The sequence below is a fragment of the Lagopus leucura genome, unplaced genomic scaffold, assembly GCF_019238085.1.
Source record: "Lagopus leucura isolate 7727_CA_CO unplaced genomic scaffold, USGS_WTPT01 Super-Scaffold_100157, whole genome shotgun sequence".
Taxonomy (NCBI): Eukaryota; Metazoa; Chordata; class Aves; order Galliformes; family Phasianidae; genus Lagopus; species Lagopus leucura.
In genome coordinates this window covers 26,964,518-26,985,491 of record NW_024962334.1, presented here as the reverse complement: position 1 = coordinate 26,985,491, position 20,974 = coordinate 26,964,518, and the positions used below count along the sequence as shown (strand labels likewise).

Sequence of the window (20,974 nt, the reverse complement as noted above, 5' to 3'; positions counted from 1 at the left end):
TTGGAACACTGACTGCGATTTTTAAATGGTTGCTAAATTATAGTTTGCAAATACTGCACGTTTATATCACACACTTCATCTTGAAGGATCTCAGTGTGTTTGAAATGTTATGTAACATTCATTCTTCAGTAAAATTCCATCACAAAAACTTTCTGGGCATCAATCTTCTTACTTCCCTGCACGCCTTGGAATTAAACCAAATTTAGCTGCATTATTATGCAAACACAAATTCATACCTGCATTAGAAGATTATTATTAGGGCTGTAAAGTCAAACACTTAAAGATGGGAAATGCTGGAACTGGGATTCTGTGCAGTATGAATTCCTTCTTTTATGCACACGTATACTCACTGTCCTCAGTTTTATAAGCATGTATTTCCCACTCACCCCCTCCCCCTGGGACTTGTTAGTCCTCAAGAAAGAAACGGGAGAAGAAAAAAAAGCAAAAATCGAGAAAAAACAAGCAGAGGAAGTGAGAGACTTGTGGAGTCCTTGCCTCATTCATTACCAAAGCTGCAGAGGTCGTAATGCCTGCTCCTCCTTTTCTGGGTGGCTGACTTGATACCCCATAAATCCCGGTCGGCAGAAATGCTGAATGTGCACAGCAGCAACTGCAGCTAAGGAAACGTTTGTGCATACAGGGCATTTACTCGCTACCAAGCCCTGTGAAACATGAGGTCCTGGGGTCTCACACTGAGCTCTTAAAATTAGCCTACGCTTCAAAGAGGGGAAAATACTTCTCCGTCTCCCAGGGATGGTGAAAAATGCCTTAGAATGTGGTTGAAGCATACAGACCCAACACTGCTTGCCCGTTGTGTGCAGCACAGCTCGGACATGGCCATAACCAGGGCAGGACACGCTGTGAGCCAGCAGCAGGCAGCAGCAATAGAAGATGCTCGTGCTGCTCCGAAACCTGGCAGGAGGAGGCAGTGGGAAAACAGCAAGGGCTTTTTGGAGACAAAAGAGCTGCATTTAAAGCTTTCCAGACAACCTGCATTCTGCCTTCTCGCCATTTGAAGTGCCTGCCTTAGTCCTAACTTTGCATTTCTTCTGAAGTGTGTGCAGTTCCTTGAGGATCAAGGTAAAGTCAGAGCCCAGCTCATTAGCAATCACGGACCTCGCAAGGCTTCACCCATGTTACCTGAACGGTGCTTTTCCTACGACATCCTCAGCATCTGGGCCAGAGCAATGCAACCTTCCCTGCTGCCAACACGTCCCAGAGCTGCATGCAGCAGAGAGCTGTAGATAACATGCGCACCACGTATTCGGTGCAGTTCAAACACTGGCAACGGAATTGTGTCCAAAAGTCACAGCTCAACAAAGGACAGGCTGGCATGGGTGTTAGGTCCCCAGGCACAGTGCTACACCCACTTCACTGTGACCTGTCTCCTCCCAGCAGCTGGGAACTGGATCCCTGCAGCAATCCTCACCCCCGCAGTAATCTACTCCCACCCCACCTCCACACATTGGCCTACTTGCTCATCTAGAAAGTCCAATCTCTCCTGCACAGGGATCTTCAGCAAACCTCCCTCTCCCCACCGTATGCCCACCTGTGCCAGCATGCAATCATCCTCCCCAAATGTCTTCTCTCAGTGTCCTCCCCCACAGCATTCCCATCTCCCACACTACATGCATTACAACAGGTAAATTGGGGTGAATTGCTACAATGACATCTTAGACAGCTTTCCCTCTACAACACCAGAGCATTCAAAGGTAAAAGGAAAAACAGGCAAAGAACTCCAGCTCCAGTTTCAAAAAAACAACTGGATTTGAATATGTTTAGAAAGAAAAGCAGACCATCTGAAGAGAAAGGTTCCAAAGTCTTGAACCCGTGTGACCATCCAATAACTTGAAAGGGAAAAGAATTTAAAAAAAAAAAGTGCCTGATTTTGCAGTACATTGCCATACCATTTTGTATGTGACTTGTTTATCTCTTCGTAATGAATTCTCTAATGCAGATAGCATTACACAACCGCATCAGCAAACCCACCTTCAAAATAGATTGCTGGGGTTTACTTTTTAGCTGGGGATGGTGTTAGCAGGTTGTTATTGAAAGCCTAGACTTCCAATTCCACTTTTGTGAAGAAAGCAGAAAAGAGGCAACCGTGGCTCAGCAAAAACTAAGCAAGATTTCTTAAGGCAAAGATGCTTTTCAGTCTCAACGGCTTCCTCCTGCTGCTAGCAACTGATGGGATAGGGCTGCCTTAGCCAGGTTTCCAAATCCTATAATGGAAAGCAGCTGACCATACACAGAGATTGCTGCAGACATTCCCATAACTCATCTGTCATCTTCTTTTGGTCCACCTCATTACTCAACTCCCAGTATTAACACATCAATAGAACCAATGATCCCAGAGTTGTACTCAGTGTACGCTCGCAACCCCCCACCTCTAATTGAAGGATGCTTGCATTGCTATTTGCTGCTCAATATACGGACTTCAGTTATCCAACAACACATGAACACCAGCACTTTGTATTCAGCAGAACTGGTATGCACTGGCCATGTATTTCAATCCCCACCAGTCACCTACTCGAGCTCCCTTTCTTTTCTGAAGCAGTACAGAATTAGTACCATCTGAAACATTCAGATCTGCAGAATCATTTCTGTTGTAATGGAAGGCCTCAGTCTCTATAGAGCTACCTTGAGAAAGCAGTAAGAACCCCAGCCTAACCCCACCATAAATACAGCACCACTTAAATTGAAGGGGTGGGGAGGAGGACAGTTGCCTTTGTCATCTTCCTAGCATTTTGCATTAACAAACGCAGTTATAACAGAAGATACTGCTATTTAGTTAACAGGGTTAAAAAAAAGCACTTAGTACCATTAGAACACGTCCATCATCCAGCACCTTCACTCTGAATGCCCACTTTAAAAAACAATCGCCTTCTCCCTTCTGCAAAGAATCGATGAAATAGCAAGCAGCTGATTTGCAGGTAAGCAGCTAAGTCCCAGGAGTGCACAGTTATATTTGTCTCCTGATAATAAAAAATATTTTTTTATTTGCAATCATGGCCTACGTTTCCAGGATTGCCTTATCTCCTCGTGTCTTTGTGTACGCCAGTTTTAACAGCTCCTTCGGGGAGGGTTCGTGGAATTGGTAATGGATTTTGTAATTTCCACCTTCTGTTTTCTAGTTCAGAGAGTAATCGAATCCAGTCACTACACCCGTATCTATCTGGCAACTATTTGTTGGCCCCCATGAAATGAGTTGTAAGTTTGATTTCCGTTCTCAGCAGGCATTTGTGTCATACAGATGAACTGCTCTAACCAGCAAATTGGAGGCAATTTCACCAGAGATTCCCAGGATTAAATAACCATGAGAACAGAACTTTCCTCACTTCCAGCAAGGACTCTTCCTTAACAGAGTTGAAAAATGACAAGATAAAATTGTCAATTTTGGACTTCTGCTATTGTAAGATGCACTCTAGAGTGGGTTTTATCTTCTGAGGCTATCAAACTGGTACCCACATTAAATTACTAAGAAAAAAACCAAGTCATTATGATCAAGTCCTAAAGCAAAATAAGTTTCATTACTTCCCCCAAATCTTTTCTACCTGTGCTGCATTTTAATTGGAATACAGGAGTGTTTTCTCTTTCATGAGTATTTTATTGATTTTACGCTCCACATCACTTATAACAGAAATGTTCCCCAGTTCTCACTCTGGTTGAGCATATTTGATTCCTCATCACTGGAGCTGGTGCAATGACATCAGCTACTGAATCTATGAGGATCTGTGAACTCTGTCACACAAGGCATCTAAGAGCCAAAAGACAAGTTACAGTTTAGCAGAGGCTGAACATGTGACTCGGGCTAAGATTAAAAACTTTATTTTCCATACAAAACAATAATAAATTCAAGCAGATAATGAACTAAGCGTCTTCTCATTTCCCACCGTTTCTCAGTATAGTCTGTCCAAAGTTCAGTGTTACACCACTCCATATCAGCAAAAGCTATGAAGTTTCCATCTTGTATCCGTGTTTTTCTAATTCAGCTCTGTGTAAAAGAAAATAAAGATGTGCACATTAAAATGCAAATATTTGTTCAAAATGCAAATTGCACAACATACAATCATTCTAGAAACAGTGAACGTGACACACTGCCTTCTCATTCACATCATCAACCCCTTCTCTACTTATGTAGTTCTTCATGTGAACGTCTCAGGATCACTAAAAGTATATCCCATATGAAAAATACAAATATTTGCTCTAACCACATTTACTTGTGCCCTGATCTGCTGTGGCTGGTTGAACTACATGGTGCATGTACTTAAAATATATATATGCATAATTTTAAAAATACATTAATATCATGTTTAAATCTTGGTGCAATACAACAATTCCAAGGAAACATGATCACTTTGCTCACGTTAGTTATTGCTGGGACACCAAGTCAGCAACTGCCAAAGGTTACTTCTCCTCATCCATCTCCAGATAGCTTCTTATCTACCTGCCTCCAACACATCAGCCAGAACTACACCCTGGATAGTCTTATATCGTAGTCCTAGCATGTATGTATCTATACACAACAGTCTAAATCTCAGGTTAGTTTACACAGCATTGGAATTCTAGAAGTGGAGGAGTGCACCACTTCCTTTCTGAAGACAAAATAAAAACATGCTGCAACAAAGCAACAGTGCAAACTATCATTTTAGGGCCAGCGTGAGGATGCCAACACTACAGGCTATAATTAAGACATATATTGAAGGCCTGTCAAGATCAACTATGTTTGTTAAGAATTACACCACCCTTGTATTTCTCTTTGTGTCAGCATTACATTTCCAATATTACAATTTAACTACCTTCCAACCTTGTAAGCAAAGACTGTAACAAACTGGTTTTGTATCTGCCACACAAAGGGTCACTTTCTCCCTTTACCAAGGAGATCATCCCAGGAACCGTTAATCAGGCAGTACTGCAGACATTTACTCTGCATGCAACATAATGAAGGACTAATTATGAAATGTGAATTTGTGTTCACTCTTGAAACAATTTAAATGACAATTACACAAGTAAATCATTAACTGAAATGACAAGTGACCTAGAGGATTATACAAGTGGATTAGAGGTTCCCAAATTATTATCACTTTTTTAAAGCACATTATAAATATTTACTCTGCTATTGCTGCTCATCACCCAGAAGAAAGGAACTTGAACAAATATGGAAAAGTTTTCCAGCAATCACCTGTCTGTTTGGTCAAAGCACAGCAATGCTATTTTGAAGGTACAGATTTTAGCAATAACTTTGCTTACCGTACAGCACAGCACAGAGAATCTTGGCTCCCTTGCCATTAATCTCTGCAGTACAATTCAGACAACTCAGCAGATTTTCAAGTTTCTGATATTAATAACTGAACAATGCAGTTTTAAACATTTATCCAGATTCTACAATACTAAGTTAAAAAATAAAATTACCTTAACTGATTGGAGAAATCATCTTCTACGTTGTCGTCATCCCAGTTGTCTTCCCAAACATGTGCATCTTCATCTTCATCTAAACCAGTCCAATCTAAAGACAGGAAGAGAAAGCTACATAGCAAATGTTGCACTGCTTTGGTACCACGTCTTAGTGACCTCTGGGTGAGGCAGACTTCAGATGATAAGGAATTTCTCACTTTTCTATTGAAGTTCAGATCATTCTCAAGTGTTCATGAGACCAAACAGCACAGTGAGATTTATTTAAAAAAAAAAAAAAGAAAAAAAAAAAAAGAAAAAAATCAAACTCCTGATTTCTGATCAAAACACAACTTGGTACCCAAAGCACTGCACACCTCGCATCGTGGCGTGAAGGTACTCATAAGGGCTATTCTGCATACAAATGGACAAGCTGTAGCACCACAGTACGAAAACCCATCATTGAGTATTTGATTCCTAGTTCAACAAAAGGCACCCAATTCCAGGTTTGTATTTAATATTTTTTCCTTGTAATTAAAAAGATAAATGCATATTGAATGCTTCATCCAGAGCACACATACAGACGCTCAGTTGACTCACAGCAGATGTTGACAGTCTGTGGATGCCACAAACGTATCTGCCATGCAGCAGCAAAGGCAGAAGATGCACCTGCCACCAACAGTTGCTACCAACAACCTTTTACTTCTCCCTTAGTCATCTGCCTGAGTTCAGGGAAAGCTTTGAGGACAAAGGGCCAAAGTAACATTAAACATGGACAGACATATGGAAAACACCTTGTAGGATAAAAGATGAAGAACTACTTCATTTCCCTTACAAAAAGGAAAGTTGGTTTTCTTCTCCTTTTAATGCTGACAGGCAATAAAATTAGCACTTGAGATTCACCCAGAAAGTAAATCTATTTGTAACCAATTAAAGACACAGATGTAGAAGGCATTACGATTAAACTTCTCAAATTATATAAAGGAAAAGAGATGGAGGAACATAGAAATTCTACTGGTCTTAAAGAAAGGAAAGGAAAGAAATGGGGCAGATGAGGAAAAACTGCAGTATGAGAGAATGCATTATTTGAATTTAGTTGTACCGTTCACTGGCTAAAGGGAGGGATTTTATTTGATTACAATCTACAGTAAGCTTTGCCAATTTGTGTGCAATTGACATTTTTTTCCAGAACAAAAACTTAACCATTGATGACTATTTGGATTGATACAAAAAGCAAAGCTCAGAACAGCCTTAACCACTATCAAAGTCAAGTTCTACCTGCTAATGTAAAATAGCTCAAAATGGTTTTCAAAAAACCACAGCAACTAGCATTCATCACAACAAATTCAGCTCCAATTACAGATGCTTTTTACAAGGGTGGATAGTGATAGGACAAGGGGGAATGGTTTTACCTGAGACAGGGGAGGTTTAAGTCAGATATTAGGAGGAAGTTTTTCACACAGAGGGTGATGATGCACTGGAACAGGTTGCCCAAGGAGGCTGTGGATGCCCCATCCCTGGAGGCATTCAAGGCCAGGCTGGATGTGGCTCTGGGCAGCCTGGTCTGGTGGTTGGCGACCCTGCACAGAGCAGGGGGGTTGGAACTGGATGATATTTGAGGTCCTTTTCAACCCAGGCCATTCTGTGATTCCATGAAAGGAACATTGGAAGAATGCTTCAAACAACACTAAGTACAGAAGAAGCAAAAAGGCCTACAGTGCCTTCCAGAGCAGAAAGGAGAAAGGGAGGGAGGGGAGAGAAAAGCAGAAGTAATGCTGAAATTACACTCTCCCTGCTGTAGCTACAAGATTCTACAATCTACAATTCTGCAGTCTGTGTGTTGACACCACAGCCCAGAATTACATACAGCTATTCCAGCTCTACTACATGCCTGTAAGTAACAGTAAAAAACAATAAATATAGCACTATATGGGCCTGGAAATGCAAAGAACATCTGAGAGCCTGATACTACTATTAAGTACTGCTGCTAAACACCAAAATCACAACATCCATTTTGATAAACTTGTCATTCCTTAAAAAATTATCTGAATATAATGCAACATCTCCCCATATTTTTCACTTGGGACAGGACAACAAAGTGCTCTTTAGAGTAGATAATAAAAACCAAAAATCCCACTATTTCACACATTACATTCAGAGCAGCACTGTACAAAATGCTTTTAGCAACCAACTCACATACACTTGAACATATCATGCTGTATTTCTTAAGAACTGGACACTGAAACTTGCTTTGACACACTGTTTCAAGACAAAGCCCACACTGAAATAAAATTTCCCAAATGCCAGTTTCTGTCCTTAACACAAGTCTGCATTATCTAACTTGCTTTGGATTGAAGGGAAGGGCAGTAATAAAATGTAGTTATTCTGCTGCATAGAAAAAAGTGTTTTAATTTGAAAGAGCAGTAACTTGGCATGAGTTTGATCAAATATTTATTATACTCTTTCCCAAGTAACTTTAGATAATCTTCCAGGCAGTTCAAACCTTCTTTATAACCTCTCAACGTCATTATCTCACTTGAAGATTTCATTGGGCCTCTTTAGCAATGTACAGCAGCAGGAAGTCTGGCTGTGGCCACTCTTCAATAAAAGTCTGTTCCACCCAGAAGTGTGAAGAGCATCTCCAGTTACTCAGCTTTAGGATCACAGCTAGATGCAAGTAGAATTAATTTTACCTTGCTCGTTTTGTACACAGATGCACGTTGAGTCTAACAAGCAGTTAATTCAGTCTGATTTGCTGGTAGTACCATTTCCTCCAGTTTCAAACACAGTTTTATAGTTTAAACTTTACTTGACTGTTCAAAGAACTTTTTCTCAGGGCAGTGAAAGGGGAATATGAAGGTAAGATCGTGAAAAAAATTCTTTCTGTTGACAAGAAAAATTTCAAGGCACAAAATGTTGAGATGAATATCAAGATTCAAATCGTGAGCACTGAGCTGTGAACCTCACCACTCTGTAAGACAGATGAGCAACTCATGCAATGGCAGCTCAGTTTGCTGACCAATCCCAGGTTCACATGCATGCTTTAAGACTTCCTTCATCCTTACAGTCAATATTTATATTTAATGATAATTGTTTTTACCCTTTTAAGAAACATATGGAAAATAAAGCAAAGGGCTCATCTTCTCTGTTTATTTTAGGTCTAATCTCTGCTATGTGCAAACATAACGTTGGTACACGTACTGCAGTACTCTGCATCCCGATGGGCCATAAGGCCACTGAAAAATCACCTCTGAGGAACACTGGACAGAAAAACAACCCCAGACCTTCCACCCATGCTGCATATCACTTATCGCCACTCGCAGCTCAAGAGACCTGCCAGAACCGGGGGCAGAGAACCAAACAGGGTCTTTTCCAAGTCCGCAGCTGTGACAGGCCCTCGGGCTGCTTTGTAGAAGCACAGATTCCCGTAGCCCCCTCCCTCAATGCATTCTGCACCTACGAAAAACAAACCAACACACACCCGTGCCTGCAAGGACGATATTTAGAGCATCTACAGCGTGGGTTGCTCCCTTCCCACACGGGTTTCCACCTCGCAGCTCCCGCCGCCACCTATCCCCTCCCACCCGGACACGGCGGGGCCTCCGCGCTCCGCACCGCCCTCAGTGCTCCCGCACGATGACACAGCACTGCCGGGCTGCGCGTCCCCTCCTGCCTGACCTGGCGCTCTCCGAGCAGCGAGGACCCGGGGACGCCGGCCGCTGATGCAGCGGGCACGGCCATGTCCCCGCGGGGCTCTCGGAGGCACGGCACGGTGCGGCACAGCAAGGCACGGCACGGCACGGCACGGCACAGCCCCGCCGCAGGCCGCGCTCTCTCCCCGGCCCGGCCCAGCGCGGCCTGCTGGCAGGCGGCGCGGCCCACAGGCGCCCGCCGTTCCGTTTCTCCCTCCCGCCTCTCTCGGCCCACTCGGCACCTTCAGCCGGAAACTCCTCGAACTCGTCGTCTTCCTCCAGGAGCCCCAGGTCCACCGGCTGCTTTTTTTCCGACATGCTCAGCCCCGCTGCCCGCCGACACTGACGGGATGGCGGCACGGCGCTACGCGGCCCCCACTGCGCCTGCGCCTCAGCGCCTCCCGCCCGCCTCTCAGCACCGCCTCTCGGCACCTCCCGCGCCGCTCTCACAGCGCCTCCCTCACAGCGCCCCCCCACAGCGGCACCCGCGGGGCCTCCCCGCGTCCTGCCTCGGGGGAGCGGCTCGGGGCTCCGCGGGTCGGGACCCTAAAACGGGACCCGAGGTGCTCGTTTCAGCTCCACTCCACGCTAAACGCGCGTCCTCGGTGTACTATTTCACTCTGTTTCTGTTTGGGCTGTGAGAATCGTGAAAACTCCAGTTTTGTTAATCAATGTATGGAATCTAGGCATTAATCTTGTTGTACATTTAGCAAGCCATGCGGTTTGGACTATCAGATATCCTTCTCTATCCTTAGAGTACTAGGCTGTCAGGTACCAAAAGCTTGTAGAGGTCTGTGACCTTTCAGCTGCTGCCCTCTAGACTTTCCCTTACCCGGAGTTGACTTTGCAGCATGCTCAGGAGCATAAAGATGCTCGACTGCACCTAGGTTATCTAAGAAAAAAGAATTGACTTGGAAAGCACTATCGACAAACAGATTCAAATAGCTGTGGAGCAGGAAGCAACTTTATTTGTTCTGGCAACTTACCTACATGTCTGCTGTGCAGAAAAAAGATACTTATGCCTTCATAGTTATCTGTTCTACTTGTAAGATTGATTTAAAAGTGGATTAAAAAAAAAAAAAAAAAAAAAAAAAAGACCTTTAAATCTGTTGTTTAAAATCTAATACCACAGGCTTTGGAAACCTGGGGTTTTTATTGCCTTATTTGGCCTTTCTCCAGATGGCTTCATACCTCATTGTAATCCCACTAAACATTTAGCTCTCTGCTGGTAATGTATCTGCCATATCATGTCTGTCTTCTTAACATATACCTGTCCTATGCTACCTGAAGGACCTGATCTGCACAGCATTCTCCAAACCAGACCTTACAAGAAATGATCGTAAGAGTTGGATGATATGAGTGACATCCCGTATTCTGAACCACGAGACTGTACAGAAGACAAGCAGGAAGCACTTATCCTTCTGCAGCCAGGTGTTAGGAAAAAAAAAATAGTGATTTTATTGCCAGTCTTTTGCCTGTGATGTGGGGTCTTATGTCATATATTCTTAAGGTTTCTTACTGGTCACTTCCTATTCAGTCTATGGGCCTTATGTATTCCATATCCTTCCATCCCTAGGAAGCAAATAAAGAATTTCCATGTCCTTGTGCATCAAGAAAAACTATCTCTGAATTCCATGAAGTGATGCAGTTTTAAGAGTCAGGTGCAATTTTTAAAAATATATATTTATATTTTTATATATAAAGCGCCTATCACCCGACTCAAGACTTTTGGTGGACCTAGCTCCACTGATGTCTCTGAATTCTTTAGAGAAAAGGATGTAAGGATTCAACTGTCCAGAATAAATTTTCCACTGTGAAAGCATATTTGAAAGGTTAGAGGAGAGTGCCTAAGACACAAGTACAATTGGCATTTGATGGTTTCTAGATGGACCATCAAGAGTAAGAGTTGCCTTTCAGCATCTACCCCGTGCAATCAGAGTGGAAAACGGCCACTGATATCTAATCAGGACACACTGCCACTGTGTTTTTTTTTATCCTTCCCCACTTGCAGTCCTTGCAGTCACCAGGCTTGTATCCCATATGGACTGCAGACACAGAGCAAGGAATAGTTTTGATCAAGTTGGGAAGGCACTTCCTGCATTCCCAGAACAGAGTAAGAGAGCTGCTTTTCTGAAGCTTTAATCCCTGCACAGTAACTGGGTTGTACATTGAGTAGGACCAAGTGACAGCCTGACATTCCTGAGTGCTTCAGCAGAGAGGTCTACACTCTGTTCCATGGTAATTAAAAGAAAAACCTTTAACTTTCAGTGGTTCAGGATATGACCATCCCAATGAAAACCTTAACTTAAATATACCCTTAACTGGTAGCATGTTGGAATTGATTGAACAAGACAGTCCTGAGTAACTCATCAATCCTTCTATTATATTTTTTTTTTTCAAAACTGCACAGAAGCTATTTACTAACTATGATTTCTTTTATTTTTCTTTAATTTCCTTATATTCAACATGTTTTATGCATTAGCACTAGAAAAGCCTGTCTTTTTCTTGGCAAATGTTACTGCAAGTTGTCTAGCAGGGAGGTGAGATTATGTAGATTTATTTATTCAGAGTTTAATTTGCATACATGAAAAATGGAAGTAGAGCTTTTATTTTCTTCACAGTGAAACAAAAATGTGTGCAGTGCAATAGTTCAGACTTCTAAATTTTTTTCAGATGGACAAGTAATCATTTCAATGCTGGGGCCCATCTTCTTTGAATTGGATGTGCTAATGGCTGAGGGCATATTACGAGCAAAAGATTAAGAAGAGGAAATAGATCAGATTATTAATGAATTTGCTTATAAGCTGCCTTAGTTAAAAAATGTCCTGCTGAAAAGGAATTTCAGAGGCATATTAAGGACTTCAGACGCTCTGAGTAAACCATTGTCTTGGAGGTCTACATAGTCCCAGGCTATCAAACAGTACCTACTAAGAGAAACTTTATACTGCAAGAGAATGCTCACTGTGTGCATCTGATCCAGCTGGTCTCATGGGCATAATGTGGAATCCATGTGCATGGGCACTGCCTAAAGGACCAGCTGAGCCTCTGGATGCAAGAGGTAGACACCTCTCTGGGCCTTACAGTGCATGCTGGTAGATATCCAGGAAAGCAGTCAGTTCCCCAAGAAAATACGGAAGATCTTGCTACCAAATTCTGTCCATTCATTCAAAATGCAAGAATTCACCATGCAATACAGAGTATCTATCCTGCATCACGAAGCGTATCCAGCAGCTCAAGCACTCGTTAGTTCATCCTCCAGAACTCATGTTTTCCGTCTCAAGATAACACTGCAATTCATGCTATAACTTTTTGGAATAAATTGGGGAAGAAAAGCATATCCTACTTTCAGCAGATCTAGACATCAAGAATGGATTGCCTCACCTCTTTCAGTCTGACTCTGTGCAGATCTGGACTCATGGCACTGTTCCTGAGATCAGTGCCTTTGGTTTGCCACTATTTATTTGTTCATGTCTGCAGTGGTTCTCCTTTTCTCTACAGCTGCTCCATCATTCACTAGCATCTCCTGGTAGCCCACCCTGCTCCCACAGCCCATCTCTTCTCACAGTTGACCCTCACTGAGGTCAGTATGTGATTAGGTGGCTGGAGATCATAAGGAATATTAATCACAAGGAGCAGTTAGATGTTGCTTTACAGACTTCCTTATGTGAAATACACTGGCAAGCTATCAGGTTACCGGTGGCTGAAAAAGAAACAGCTTTCTCTTTACCCTTGACAGTCGAAAGAAAGTTTGATTTATTTTCTCATTTTCAGTTAGTCCAAAGGCAGCTGGACAGTATTGCTGCAAAGCTCTAGCTGTGTGTCACTGTAATAGGGCAATGTGTTTGTTCACTTCCGCTCTCTTCCTCTGTCTAATTGCTCTATTGTCTTTCAGTTTTCTTTCCACATTTGGGCTGACAAAATGTCTCCTTGGGTTTAGCCCTCTAGCCAAAACTTAACAGGCTCCTAATCAAGGACTAATACCACCAGCGGGCTATTTCCTGTCTTTGTTTATCATTCCTGGTATCATCTTTCTTCTCCTCTCAGTTCATCATTTAAAATTTTCACTGTTATTTTCCTTCAAATCCATTTCCATTCAGAGTGCAGGAAGCTTCCTATACACCACTCCCCTTTAATTTTCTTGCCACTTGATCTCTGGGCTCCCAACTATACGTCGTGGAAGAGAACCAGATGCATTGAGAACCAGATTTCAAACAGCTTTGTAACCCTTGAATACTTGTAGCTATGTCAGCAAGATATTTATTACTGAGCCTCAGTGCAAATTGTATTGATGCTTTGAACATAGGACTAATTACTAGGTACTGTTCACCATGACTTGCATTCCCTGCAGATATCAAGACAGTCAGGGTACAATTCAGTTGCCTAAACAAAAATTTCTAATGTCATTTGAGATGCTCTAAAACACAGGACTGCATGATGTGTAATCTGGGAGACCTTGACCCTTCCCCATGGCAGCTGGAGATGAAACAAAATACCCCAGGTTTTCCACAGTGGTACCAGTTGCTTGTGTTTAAGGAATTGAATTGCACTCTCACTGTATGATGGAATAACTGTTATTGGTGTTTAAGTGTCTTTTTCCTGTTATTACACAACTGCCTTTGTTTATCTCTGCCAAGACTGTCTTGAGAATACTGAACTCATATTGGCAATCTCAATCCAAACTAGATGCTGGATGGGTTAGTATGAATCATTAGGAATCAGGTGAACAGAGAAGGCCTTTTTTTCATATATAAATCATCCTTCTACTTTTACATATCTGCATAGTGGCAAAGGTATGGCCAAGATCTATCTAGATGAATCTCGACCCAGATAAAATCAAATGTTGTAGCCAGGCAAGAATTGCCAAGTGTTATTTTTGATGTCTGATAGCTAAGCAGGGCTACTGCCCATTAGCTGTACTGGCAAACAGAAAGACTTAACTGATACCTAGGTCAAATCAAGGGAAGGTATCAGTTCCTCATGATCTTACATAGCTTGCTTCCTCAGGAAGTCCCTCTGGACTTTTCTGTTCAGAAAAGAGAGAAATGGGCACAAATGGGTGGAGATTCAGAGCACTTGGCTTAAGTATCAGTCCTAAAACATAATTTGAAGGGATCTGTTTCATTTCTGACTATATTAGGAGCCAAGAATGATTTTCCCCATAATTATTTGTGGAAGGTCAAGCATGTGTAAATAATCTCTTACAAGTTCACATTGTCCAACCCTTCCTCTCAGTCCCTTCAGAGAGGTAGTGGGCAGCACAGGCAGTTTGGGATAAGGCCTGGTGGTTTCTGCCTTCTGCCTCACTCCTTTTCCACTGCTTCTTACTCTATTGCTTCTCTGCCCCAGCATAGGTTGTCCACAGACTATAGTCCCTTAATTTATGTCCCAGCTATAGTTAGAAAAGCCACCCTTTCCAGAAGTGCTTCTTCAGTCATGTTGCCAACAATGTTTACTTCTACATGTCTTCAACAATATCTTCTACACTTGCTTTCTCAGTTTCTCTTTCCCCTCACAGCTACTGTTCTTTCTTGATCACCATGGGCTCTCCAGACTGGTAGAAGCTTTGGAAGGCGTGGAAGTGCTCACACCAATGCTGAAGCTGGCTGCAAGCAGCACAGCGCAGTTCCCTGGCCTCCTTCTAGCATGAGGCACCCTGCTCCACCATGACGGCCACCTCTAGCTCTTGTTGCGGTGGCGAATGCTGCAAGGCCACTCTAGCAGGAAAAGAAGGTTGCAGAGCACATGATATGACCCAAAGCATTACTTTTTCAATGCAGAAGCCCGTAGAGACCCAAAGCCCTTCTTCATACATTCTGCAAAGCTGAAAATATCTTCTTTCTCAAAGATCCTGTTCATTTGTCATGTGTTGTTCAATGCATCTAGGGGCTCTGATGAATCATCAAGTGGGTTTCCACCTAAATGAACTGCTGTCACTAGCAGAAGTGTCAGTTAATTTATCTTTAAAATGAGCATATTCCTGAGAACTTTCTGCTCTTCAGTGTGGCTTACCAAATAGACTAGATGAAGTATGCCAAATCAGAACCACAAGGAGCTATTGGGTCAAGTCCTCTTCCTCCTCTCAGTCAGGCTTATTTAACCCTTCCACATGAGTTCAGACCACAGCAGTTTCTGGGCCACTGCTCATATGACTGTACAAAATCAATAGTCTTTTTTTTTTTTTTTTTTTTTTTTTTTTTGTCTCTGCTGGATAGGAGATTACTCTGAATGGAATTTTAAAGAAAATGCTTAAAAACAGACTCTCTGTTCCTGACACGCTTTCTGAAACACATAAGTCTTTTATTAACTTTAATTCCTCAACCCTTAGTGAATATGATAGCAACAATGATAGTTGGAATGCTTATAAAAACAGCATCAGAGTAAATGGTGAATATTAGTCAAATCAATCTACAAAACTAATGGTTTTATGGGAATATATATCAAATCATTTTTCTGCATTGTATATTTGTCTATATTCATATATTTACACATACAGTACTTATTAAACTGCAGCAAGTGAACTGTAAAATTAAGTGGGGTACTAATTATTAATCTAACATATGAGGTAAATTAAAAATAGGTAGGTTCACCCACAGCAGTGTGTTATAGCAAAAAATGTTGGTTTTAAGTGTGTTATTACTGAGGTTGGCTGAGAAAGAAAGTAAAAGACCTAACCTGATTGTCATGTGAAGTAGTGCTCTCTCAGTTTTACTGTTTCTAGCTGTGTCTTTTGTAATACACAATAGAGGAGCCTTTTCTCTGATTTGCTTTTAAGGCTTTAGCACAATCAAAAGCTGGAGGTATTGTGAAGAAAATCTGCAAATAGCATGAAAATGTCTTGTGGTGACATTTCTATTGAGGCTTTGGGCCTGATTTTGAAAGATCCTGAACACGCAGAGCTGGCGGTGCTAAGCACTTCTGCAGATCAGATCGTTGAGGTCTGAAAGATCGTTTTATAATTCATGCTCCTGCAAACCTATAAAGACAATTTTTTTCTCCAAACAGTAGCACAAGTTTTATTAAAACCATTCAGAACAGATCTGTGTGTTTTAAGGCCATGGTTTTGTGCTGGCAGCTGGAATACAGATCTTCAGGAAGCTGCTCCAAAAGTAATGCCTCCTATTTCATTATGCTGGCCTGCAGTGTCAGAGGCGGATGCCAGTGGGTATGGCAGTAGAGGTTGAACCTTCCCACCAATATCCCATTACATCTTGTTGCTTTGCAACAGATGGCAGCGGAGGGGCAGGCTGACAGAATGATATCTAACCTGAATTGTGTATGAAGCAGAAGTGTGTCACTGAATTCCTCCATGTGGAAAAAATGGAACATATTGATATTCGTCAACATTTGCTGAACATTTATGGAGACCAAACGGTGGATATGAGCAGTAGATTCTGGCTGATGCATTTCAGCAGTGGTGACAGTGGCAATGGATCATTTCTGCTGGTGCAGATTTTTATAATTGCAGCCTACAGGCCCTAGTTCACTGCTGGCAAAAAAAAAAAAAATATGCATAAATAATGGTGGTTATTATGCTGAGCAATAGTGTTTTGTAGCTGAGAATTTGCCCTATCAAATAATGTTATTGTGTTCTTTGTATCAGTTGTACTATCCATGAAAATAAATAGGAGGCATTACTTTTGGAGCAACCTTTGTACTTAAATTTAAGAGACTGTTAATTATTTAAAAACAATGTCTTTGCAATACTGGAAATTGCAGATCCTTCCCATTGCGTTATTCTGCCTTACTATTGCACAATCTTCACAGAAGTCCTTGCACATTAATGGGGAAAAAAAAAGTTTATAGGCCCTATATAATGTCAGTTCTTCAAAAAACTGATTCTATTCTTTGTCCTTCATTGTTTGGTCATTTGTAGAGAAAAGTCTATATCTGCCATTGTGCCTCTCCTCAGAAGTGGTTTGAGGTGGCTGCAGTCTGAAGTATAACTGTAACAAAACAGAAAAGTTTGAAATTGTATGTTCAGTGTTTATGCAGGCTACGTGTAAGCCACAAGGCAAAACAAATTTAAACAAAACTCTGTAGATCTGAGAGATGCAACTGAAGCAATGGCTCCTCAAGCGCCCCAGAAATGACTAAATTTAGAATTTGATTTCCTGACCAGTTATGACACCCATGATTCATTGGCACAGTGTGGATGAATACATCCAAAAACAGTTTCTGATTTGTTTGAGTTCAAACCCAAAGCTAAGAGAGTTGCAAAAAATGACAGGCCCATCTTCTCTCCATTTTTGTTTGTTGTCAGAAATGCCCCTACAATGTAGTCATTTTTCTTCAGCATATAATATGCCGATTTGACTGACAGGTGTATGACCTCCTTTGTTTTAAAAAGAAAATCCAAGCTATTTGAAGAGCACTTAAGAGCAAACAAAAATTATGAATACAAATTTTCTAAAGCAATATGATTGGTAATCTTCAAAATAAAATGTAATCACTTTTTTTTAATATTCTCACAGGTAGGTGTTTATATTATATACATGCATATTATGCTGATGGTCCTATGCAGATTTGTGTGAACTCATTTAAAAAGTACATTTGAATCACTCATTGCATAGAAATCTTGAACTGTACCTTATAAATAATGGTTTTCAAATGATAGTTTTAATTTTCTTTTATGGCTGTTGCAAATTTATATTAAAGCATTCCTGAATTGGACAATTTTTCAGTAGAGTTTACTTAATGTTAATCTATTCATTTGGGGGTAAACGAAGAGTTTAATGGTGAAGAGGTGTAACTAGAATGTACGCTCAAGTGGGTGTTAGGTTTATCAATCAGTGAAAATTGTGCACTTGAGTGTAAGAGCACATGTCTATCCATATGCTTCTTGCTAGCTCAGTTAATTGAAACCCTTTTTCCACCCTATTATCAATACTTGAAAAATAGCTCCAACCACATCTATTAACCAGTGTCTTAATAGATGCTTTATCAGCTCCATATAAATTGCATGTATTTTGCTAGAAAGCAATTTAACTAATACAGCAGCCAGTTCTATGGTTCACTGGAGATGTTCGGTCACTTCATGATGAGGCACATCTGGCTGGATAGATGGAGATGGATGGAGCTGTGGGCCTGGTCTTCAATCCACTGAAGCACAATACAAGGCTGGAGGTCCAGTCTGAGTGACATTCTCAGTCTTGATTGATTTTAACAAAGGTAAATTATGCTCATGAGGAAAATGAGCTAGACATTGACATTTGTACTGGGAAATCTGAATCAGAATAGAAATATGTATTTTTAAATTTCCCATAAAATAGAATGTAAAAAATTAAATCTGGTTAAACTCAAGAGAGCAGAATTATGCATCGATACTGAGATGTCACAGACATCTCTGAAATTAAAAGTTCTTCCTTCCAAAGTAAGTCCTCTAAGGCTTGCATTGATATTAACACACTTCATCTCTCCTCTGAATTGAATGAAAAATAAAATAAATAAACTGGAAAATAAAAAATAACTTGAATGAAAAATAAATACATATTTTTCTGAGCATATTTTCTGAGCTGAGCTGAATACATCCTGAGATCATGACAGTTCAGTTCTGTTTTACTATGCCTTAAATAAGACACAGATACTTCCATCTCCTAAGCTGGACATATGAAGTATGTTTCTGAGCATATTCAAGCCTAATTGTGCTTACAGGAAATCCTTCCACTCTCCAATCCTCCATCTTCCTGCTGCCTCCTTGCACTTCACAGACTCCTTCTAGTTCTCTTTCCTATCAATTTTCATGCTTACTTTGGCTTTCTTGTACAATTGTTGACCTTATGAATCAAAGTAGAAGGAAAATGTAAAGAAGAGAAAGAGAGACAAAGCACTCAGTAGTTTCTAACCTAGTACCACTTAAAACACTATATAGGCACTTCTAATCAGTTAAGGCATTTTGGACACTTGAATCCATGGAGTTCCACCTCTGCTCAGAAATTTCCCACATAGAACAAACAGAGCTTTCGTTTCCGTACCCAGCTTGGTTAAACAATCCCATCAGATGTGAAGATAAAATATAAAGAGTAGTTATGCAGGGTAATGCTTCTTCATCTTAGAAGTGGCCCAATGACATGTTTGACTCTACACAGCACCTGTATCTTAAAAAGATAGAAAGATAGAAAGATAGAAAGATAACTTCATTGTTATCTTTCTAAGGTGATCTGCTTCCAAAGGTGACTTGTTAATTGTCATTCTTTTAAGGAGAAGAATGGGAGCAACCCTCAGCAGAGAAAAGGTGTTACCAGTTTGTTGTCTGCATACCCCTCACCTTCCTGCCCCCCTCTCCCTACCCCCATTAGGCTTAATGTGGGGGATATTTTCTCTCAGTGATATTCTGACACACAATTCTTTGGAGCAGTTTGCTGTCATCATGCAAAGCAGAGCTTTGCAGTGTTGAAGGATGTCTGCTAGGCAGTATACACATGTTTTTTCTTGCTATTTTTTCTCTTGTAGACCTGTCTCTGTGATCTTCAGAAGTGATCAGTGGGCAAGCCAATGGATCTGTAACAATTAACTCCATAATGACCTATGCCTCATTGAATGAAGAGGTAATATATTGAAAGAATGTGCTTCACAGGTGAATAATTAGCTTTAAGTCATGAAGTACAGATTTATGGACTATATGCTACATAGGAAAGCAGAGCTGAAACCAGCACTACATTTATCAGGGCACATACAGTTTAGTGCTTATGGAACAAATATCTCTAGACAGGAAGTAAAATTCCCCAACAGAGCCATCAGATCCTAGCTATGGATTTGCAAATTGTCCAAAGCCAGTTTATGGCTCAGTGAGATTGTAACAAACCTATTTTGTTATGGGAGATTAAGGTGTGAAGTTTCAAAAAGAGGCACAAGAAAGACGGGCACTTTACCATATTTGCAAACATACTGTTTTATTGTCAAGACTTAAAATACATACTACATTGGGCAGACAGGGCAAAACCATAGCTGAAAGCTAACATAATCCTGTTATGCAACGAAGAACTTCCTTTTACAGTGCAGTATTTCTTCACTGAAAGCAGATCATTGCTATAAAGAGCAGCTATTTATCAATTTTCAAAGGTCTTGGCCCATCAAAGCTGGTGTTAGATTTGGAATTTCACTTTTGTTGCCAAGGTGACAAACACTTATAAATATACCACATCTTCTAATGTGCTTTTAACTTAGTATTTTTATGGCTTTTAAATCAGATACCATTAGCAAATATATTGGGTAATTTAGCTGAGAGACCATTTTCCACTAACACTTTTTGTTACATTTCCCCAGATACTTCAATAAATGTCTGTTGTGACATTGCAGTCCTGCCAGGCTTCTAGCATATAAGGATACATATGGTACATCTAGTAAAAATTAACGTGTTACCTTAGGATTTTCCATTTTTCTGTGTGTGTGTGTGTTGATAATTACAAAGTGTATAAAAAAAGACAAATATTAAGAGTTAGATCCTATAGGTCATTGACTTCAGCAAGGACTGTGTTGATAATGGCTCCAGGCCTGGCCTTTCTGTGTGCTGTTGCGCTTGGCTCCCAGGCCTTCTCTTTATAGCCTGGCAACGAAGCTGAAAGCACAAGGGAGAGCATAACAGCTCCACAGCAGTGCCTTTCCCCTGCCCCACAAAGCTAGCCAACAAACATGGAGAAGTGTCTTCCTGTTTCATTGGCCTGAAGGCTGGTGGAAACCTTTGCAGTCAGCTGGTGTGATATCCTCCAGGACATCCCAGGTGCTCCATCCTGCCCGGGAGCTCCATCCTGCGCCAAGGATGAGATGAGAGGCCTGTGGTGTGGGCAGGCAGGATGGAGGGCTGGACTGAGAGACGGTGCTGACAGAAAGCAGCAATCATTCCCAGATTCAATTTGAAAAAAAAAAAAAAAGACAAAGCTTGCCAACACTGAGGA

General features: G+C 41.2%; 1 long non-coding RNA gene across 1 annotated transcript; it reads right to left on the bottom strand.

Annotated features, from left to right (window-relative positions):
• Positions 1-3,806: 3,806 nt before the first annotated feature.
• Positions 3,807-9,475, bottom strand: LOC122189425. The gene is made up of 3 exons (XR_006181820.1): positions 9,326-9,475; positions 5,413-5,506; positions 3,807-3,994 (listed from the first exon to the last, which is right to left on the bottom strand). It is a non-coding gene; the product is annotated as an uncharacterized LOC122189425 (long non-coding RNA).
• Positions 9,476-20,974: the final 11,499 nt, after the last annotated feature.